Source organism: Anolis carolinensis, chromosome 4 (assembly GCF_035594765.1).
Source record: "Anolis carolinensis isolate JA03-04 chromosome 4, rAnoCar3.1.pri, whole genome shotgun sequence".
Classification (NCBI taxonomy): domain Eukaryota; kingdom Metazoa; phylum Chordata; class Lepidosauria; order Squamata; family Dactyloidae; genus Anolis; species Anolis carolinensis.
Genome location: NC_085844.1, coordinates 197974862 through 197980132, shown reverse-complemented (window position 1 = coordinate 197980132; position 5271 = coordinate 197974862). Strand labels below are relative to the sequence as shown.

At 41.9% G+C, this 5271-nt stretch overlaps 2 non-coding genes across 2 annotated transcripts; one reads left to right on the top strand and one right to left on the bottom strand.

Annotated features, from left to right (window-relative positions):
* Positions 1–2359: 2359 nt before the first annotated feature.
* trnak-uuu (transfer RNA lysine (anticodon UUU)) lies at positions 2360–2432 on the top strand. The gene has a single exon. It is a non-coding gene; the product is annotated as a tRNA-Lys (tRNA).
* A 246-nt stretch (positions 2433–2678) lies between these two features.
* Positions 2679–2751, bottom strand: trnak-uuu (transfer RNA lysine (anticodon UUU)). Its single transcript has one exon. It is a non-coding gene; the product is annotated as a tRNA-Lys (tRNA).
* Positions 2752–5271: the final 2520 nt, after the last annotated feature.

The following is a 5271-nucleotide window of genomic DNA, read 5'->3' as shown; positions in this document are numbered from 1 at the left end:
CTTCCGGCCGGGACATAAAGATCCCGGAGACTTCCGCAGACTCTGCAGACTTCCGGTCCCGAAGAGGACGGGCTATTCTTTAAAAGCCGATGTGTATCCTCCTCAAGGGACTCAAAGGAGAGACAAACAGAGATACAGGAGTAGAGAGGGATAGGCCAGCAATCAGAACAAAAATATAGAATAGCTTTTAAGGCTAAGTATGCACCTCTACTGTAGAATTGGGTTGTTGTGAGTTTTCCGGGCTGTATGGCCATGTTCTGGAAGCATTCTCTACAGACGCTTCGCCCACATCTATGGCAGGCATCCTTACAGGTTGTAAGGTCTGTTGGAAACTAGGCGATTGGAGTTTATATATCTGTGGAAGGTCCAGGGTGGGAGAAAGCACTCTTTGTCTGTTTGAGGCAGGTGTGAGTGTTGCAAACGGCTAGCTTGGTTAACACTGAATAATAATAATTTTATTTTTATACCCTGCCTTGCAGTTTCAAAGCCTGGTTGCTTCCTGCCTGAGGGAATCCTTTGTTGAAGGTGTTAGCTGCCCTGATTGTTTCTTGCCTGGAATTCTCCTGTCTGCTGAATACTGCTCTTTATTTACTGTCCTGATTTTAGAGGGGGTTTTTTTAATACTGGTGGCCAGATTTTGTTCATTTTCCAAGAACAAACCACAAGAGTAAAGACAAATACCTACCCAGAGGAAAAGTATTTTTACCCTACATCAAGGAAACCACTGACTGCATAGGCAAGCTGATGAAGAAACACAACCTAAAAACTATATACAGACCCACTAGGAAAATCCAACAAATGTTATGTTCAGCAAAGAACAAGAGGGATCCTCTCACCTCCACAAGAGTCTACCGTTTACCATGCAGCTGTGGACAAGTCTGCATAGGGACCACCAAACACAGCATTTCCCAAACACGAATCAAGGAACATGACAGGCACTGCAGACTAACTCAACCAGAGAAGTCAGCCATAGCAGAGCACTTGATGAACTAATCTGGACACAGCATATTATTTGAGAACAAGGAAATGCTGGACCACTCTAACAACCACTATGTCAGACCACACAGAGAAGCTGTTGAAATCCAAAACCTTGTGGTCAATTTCAATAGAAAGGAGTAAACCATGGACATGAACAAAATCTGGCTGTCAGTATTTTAAAAACTCTTAAACTCAGGACAGTAAATAAAGAACAACACTCTGAAAACACAGGAATTCCAGACATGAAACAATCAGGGCCAGCTAACACCTCCCAACAAAGGATTCCCCCAGGCAGGGAGCTGCCAGACCTTGAAGCTGAAAGGCGGCTGGCAGGGATGAGGGATAGGGCCTTCTGTGTGGTGGCCCCTCAGCTGTGGAACTCCCGCCCCAACGACACCAGATCTGCCACCTCCCTGCTAGTCTTCAGAAGGAAAGTAAAAACATGGTTCTGGGATTAGGATTCAGCAATTAATATAGTGCAATAATAGACCTGGAATTATGTACAATTCGACAACGGTACTGCTTCGGATTATGATTTTCAGATGATGTGATTTTAATACTAAATATAATTGTTTTTAAATGCTTTAAATATTTAATATGTATTCATTTTAAATTTTAATTGATTTTAAGTCATTGTATGTTTTTAAAGGCATCTGATGCTTGCCGTATGTAAGCCGCCTTGAGTCCCCTTTGGGGTAGAAATAAGGTAAATAAATAAATAATCTAGGTGATTAATTGCAACATTCACACTGGCCTCCAACAGACAAAAGTTCTTTCTCCCAACCTGGACATTCCACAGATATATAAACCTCCCTTGTCTAGTTTCCAACAGACCTCACAACCTCTGATGATGTCAGCCACAAATGTGGACGAAATATCAGGAAACAACGCTACTGGGACATGGCTATACAGCCCGGAAAACTCTCAGGAACCCATATAGACTATCTAGGATTTCCAGTCGTGTACGGTTCTGTTCAACTCTGTAGCCTAGCCAGCTGAGGACGATCCCTCCTAGAGGCGCAAGGAAAAGTTAGAATCTTCAATACGGAGGCCGCGCATGCGCATTTCGAAGAGGCAAGGTGCCCGTAGAGCTGCGTACCAAGCACGTAGTTTGGCTCCCCCTCGCGGGCGTGTTTGCCCTGAATTCACGGCGCCCTTCCCCTGCCTTTTGGTACGATTCAGAGCTCGGCTGCGATCTTTCTTGCCTCTCTCTGCCTAGCACTGATTTTATCCGTTCTGAAACAGCGCAACGCTTCGCCTCCCAGCAAAACTAAACCTTCACCATATTTCCATTGTTTCTTGCATGGAATTGGAACAGAGAATGACGCGTTCTTTCCTCTACTTTCTGATATAGCACCATAGTAATTCTAATCAGCGTGAAGCCCGGATAGCTCAGTCGGTAGAGCATCAGACTTTTAATCTGAGGGTCCAGGGTTCAAGTCCCTGTTCGGGCGAATTCACCTTTTTTTCCCCCTCCTTCATATTTCTGTTTTAAAATCATTGCTCTTTTCTTTCTGCCACTTCACGAGCTTTTCTGTTTGCTATCGTGCTTTAAATTGTTATAAAAAGCTATGCTTTCTGAGTGCATTTTAAAAAAAGATACACGCGTTTCGTAAACAATCTCTTCCCTTTCTTTACCATTAGTAGCACCTAAGATTCAATGGTCTATTTCGCTGTAATTTTCAATTAAAAAGCTTGCACGCCCGAACAGGGACTTGAACCCTGGACCCTCAGATTAAAAGTCTGATGCTCTACCGACTGAGCTATCCGGGCGCTCTGTAAGGCTGGCCGTTGCATACCTTTTTCATGCCTAGAGAATACAAATGGCAACTGCATGACCCTGTAATTCCTTTCTGCCATGATCTCTGACTCTTTGTTAAGTGCTATAATCGCCTCTTTAAAAGAAAAGAAATACTTGTAATTTAGGCACCAGAACTGTAACCCTTTGAGCTCACATTCTTTGTTAGTGCAAGATGTTTTGTGTGTGCTGTAAATATATGTATGCATACAAACATCCACACACATGTCTACATTTTAGATTTATATTTCACAAAGAGGTTGCAAGCTGTTGGGTTCTGCAGAACTTTTCACCAGTTAAGATAGAGCAAAAGGGCTGGAAAGCTGGTTGAGAGAATTGCAAGCCATGGCATTCAAGTTAAGCAGTGGAACCATCTGCCATGGAGTGTGGTGAAGGCTTCTTCTTTGGAGGCTTTTAAGCAGAGGCTGGATGGCCATCTGTCAGGGGTGCTTTGAATGAGATTTTCCTGCTTCTTGGCAGAGCGTTGGACTGGATGGCCCATGAGGTCTCTTTCAACTATGATTCTATGATTCTATGATTCTAACTCTCAAGCAAACAGAAACTTCATTTATCAGGCATTTTCTAGTTAACCGGCACCCATCCCGGTTAACTGAGAGTCTACTGTTGTTGACTTTCTTCCTATCAGACTTCTTCACTGTCCACTTTCACAACCATACATAGAAACTGGAAATACAATGCTACACACAATCCTGATTTTGGCATTCAATTACATATGTTTATACTTAAGGATCTTGATGTGATCCTTTATAACTGCCCTACCAAATGCTGGTCATGACACTACAATGTCCATTCTGATGAATGACTGGGCTACGTTATAGGAAATATTTTACGATCTCAATGTCTTCATTGTTTACTTTAAAGGCAAGTAAATAATTTATGGCCATTAATTTTGTTTTCTTTGTGCTCACCTGTAAACCTGCCTTTCTTCAACATTTGCTCCACGACTTTGCTATTTTCTCCTAGTAGTATAGTGTCATCTGCATATCTTAAACTGTCGATGTCCTTCCTCCAATTTTCACCCCCTTCCACAAAGTCTGATCCAGCTTTGCACATGATATGTTCAGCATACAAGCTAAACAAATAGGATGATAAAATGCCTGACCACCTTGCCGGTTGGATGCTATTCTGTTTCTCCATATTCTGTCCAACAGAACAATCAAAAGTTGTGGTACATCCATTTCTTTGCAGTTTAGTAACAAACATTTAGAATTCGGAATTCTCTGCCAGAATGCTCATTGTGAGGTTTTACAAACTGCAAGATTCCATAGGAGGAAACCATGGCAGTTGAAGTGGAAGGATAGCACTATTATTCTGGGTTGATTGCTGTGTTCACACTGTTCCTGTATGGTGTGAAAGGGTTCTTTGGTTGTTCCATGCTGCACCTACAACTGCCTGGATGAAGAAACGAACAAGGAGTGTCAATTCCACATTTGTGAAATGCAAAACAAACAATCCCATTGTTTCTTGGTACCTCACAATCTACTCCCATTTTACTTAGGTTACCATTTCCCTAGTGGAACATTTCTGTGAATTTAATAACTTTAATGAGTTTTTCGGTGGCATCCTTTAATGGGTATATTGGTATTAATCACAGATGCTCCATCAAAACCCACCATCACTGACACAAATGCCATGAATCATTTAGTCTTTTCCAAAATGCAATAGCTGACTAAAATATCTTGGCTCTGAAGGTTTAGTCACTCTGGGCTCTGGGCCTTCCCTTACTCCGTTGTGTGATGACAGTGTGGGTAATCGAAGCCACAAATACAAACAGGTCCTGGGACTGAGAGTATGCCAGTAACCAAGCTTAATGTAAGTCAAAGCTCATGGTGGAGAGCCATGGCACTAGTAAGGAAAAATATTGGCTATTGATGAAGGTGTATTGGGAAAATATAATACTTGTATTGGAAACTATGTATTGAATGTAATCATATTAAAAATAGAAATAGGAAAAATGTAATCACAAGCAGAATTGTGTGCATATAGCCCCAAAATACTCTGCTCAGCAAATGTCTCCCCATAAGCAGAAGACCAAAGTTCACTTAAAGAGGCCTCGAACATGCAGAAACATCTGTTAAGTGTCAATAGACCAGATAAGCCCGTACCGGTGAACTGAAGACAAATTGAGGCTTTCAGGGTTGTCAAGGGGAGCTTAAGTAGCCTGTCTCCATGAGGAATGAAAAGAGGTGCTAATGAAGGTCGAGGGGGAGCCCTAAAAGCCTAGATAGGAAATTCCTTAGATAAGTCCTAATGGAGGGTCAGAGGTCTTGAAAGAGCCTATATTTTAGGAAAATGCAAAAAGTAGCTTTTAGTAAAAGTGCAAAGTAAGACTTTTTTGACACTAATTTGTGATGGATAATGCCTAGATGACGTAAGTAGATGGAGGGAAAAGGGTATATAAGAACCTGTGTTTCTTTGTTCCGTACCTTCGCTTTCCTGATTACAGGAGAAGGTCCTTTTTCTTACAGTATTGC